This window comes from Rhinopithecus roxellana, chromosome 2 (assembly GCF_007565055.1).
Source record: "Rhinopithecus roxellana isolate Shanxi Qingling chromosome 2, ASM756505v1, whole genome shotgun sequence".
Taxonomy (NCBI): domain Eukaryota; kingdom Metazoa; phylum Chordata; class Mammalia; order Primates; family Cercopithecidae; genus Rhinopithecus; species Rhinopithecus roxellana.
This window is the reverse complement of record NC_044550.1, coordinates 13,627,082-13,629,257: the sequence shown is the minus strand read 5'-3', so window position 1 is coordinate 13,629,257 and position 2,176 is coordinate 13,627,082.

Here is a 2,176-nt window from a genome sequence, read left to right as displayed (position 1 = left end):
TTAGCCAATATTCTATAGTGTATAAATTATTTCTTTAGCAGCTTTCCTTTTTGGCAAATTTTCTTGCAACATTTTCTAACAGGAATAATAATCAGTAGCAATCAAAACCAATATAGTACATGAATTTTATGTCCATTCTTCTTATTGCAGATAGACAATCCAGGCTGCTAACTATATAAAGCATTATGAAATTATTGTTTTATGGCCAGGCATGGTGGCTCACACCTGCAATCCCAGCACTTTGGGAGGCCGAGGCGGGCAAATCACAAGGCCAGGAGATCCAGACCATCCCAGCTAACACGGTGAAATCCCCTCTCTACTAAAAATACAAAAAAAAAAAAAAAAAATTAGGCAGGTGTGGTGGTGGGAGCCTGTAGTCCCAGCTACTCGGGAGGCTGAGGCAGAAGATTGGCGTGAACCTGGGAGGCGGAGCTTGTAGTAAGCAGAGACCATGCCACTGCACTCCAGCCTGGGCGAGAGAGCGAGACTCCATCTCAAAAAAAAAAAAAAAAAAAAAAAAAAAAAAACTTATTGTTTTATAAATAAGTGGAAACTATAAATCAGTTGTGTATGAAGGGCATCATACAGTGGTTTAAAATTTCACTTCGAAAGGATGCAGATCTGGGTTTGAATCCTAGTTTTATATTCTCCAATCTCTGTGACCATGGCAAGATTTCTTAACTTCCATGAGTCTCCATTATGACACATGGGTAGGGATAAAATAAGGATAACAATATGTTTCCTACAGGTATGCTATGATATTCAATGACATGACTAGAGCCTGGAACAAGAGGGTAATGTACCAAGCTGATAGCATTATTAATTAATTTTTTTTTGGCTGCTGTTTCAATATTATTCAAAGTAGCACTAAAATCCTTTCCCTTGAAAGGAGGAGATTCAATGTATTACATGAAAAATATTTTAAAGTTAAGATGCCCAAGGGATTTTTTCATCAAGGTTAGTAGATAAAAATATGTATAGCACAAACCAGGACTTAGGTTGACACTTAAGATGGTCTATCTCTGGCCCCTAAGAGAGCTGAATCAGCTGCTTTCACACAATATCTTCCTTTATCTCTGCCTGGACTTTCTTGATACCTGCTGACATCCATCTATATGTCATCCTTCATCATAAACTTCCTACTCACTGCTGTGATTACACCCTTTTCTTTATTCACAGACTTTCGAAATTCATGAAAACCCCAAAATCACTGCCAAGAGATACAGGAGAATCTTTTTCTCTGTTTGCAGCAGAAGATACTGCTTGTTTTTGTAATAAACTATTAAGAATACATTGTATTCTTAATATGTATTTCTAAGAATAAATATGTTAATTTATTTTGTCAGTATCTTTATGAGGTAAATGTTTTAATTCTATTATCCAGAAGACTAAAGAATGAATATAAGAATGCAAGTATCTTGCCAAGGTAAAATGACTTTTCCTTTTCTCATTCACTCTCTAGTACAGGCTTATCTTTAGGCATTTAGAGCAGGCACATCCCACCTTGTACGTGTTTCATCCAGGTGAACCCAGTTTTAAGGTGGCACAATGGAATCTTAAAGGAGAACAATAATTACGCAGGCAGAAATGCATTATCTTCTTATTTCCTAAATATTTCTTCTTGGGGTTATTTTATTTATGAGTTTTTTGAATATAAATTCCTAGGGCCTCTCTTTCCTCACTGTTTCAATAATATTACTCATATGTAATTCTCCAGTAATACTAAAAACCGTAATGATAATATTTATCAAGGGCCTCCTCTGAGCCAGGCAATGTGCTAGGCGCATAGCACATGTGAATTCCACTATAAATGACAAAACTGAATGCAAGGTTAAGTCACGTGCTCAAGGTTACTAGGGAACAGAGAACAAGGAATTCTGTGCTTTTTCAGTTTAATTTAATATTGTTTATCTGTAAATAAGAGGTTTAGACAAAATGTTTCTTAATAATTACTTTCTACATGACATGAACTATTGGGGGGAAAGTAGGCATTACTCTGCAAAAGAGACATAGCAAAGCTGAATAACTTGTTCAAGCTGGATTGTAAGCCACGTTTGTTTAAGTATGAATTTATTACCTTACCAATGTATTAATATCTCAAAATTATGAGTCATTCATTAGTTTCTCACATTTCTAATTGATACATACCGATTATTTGAGAAAAATTCTCTTTACT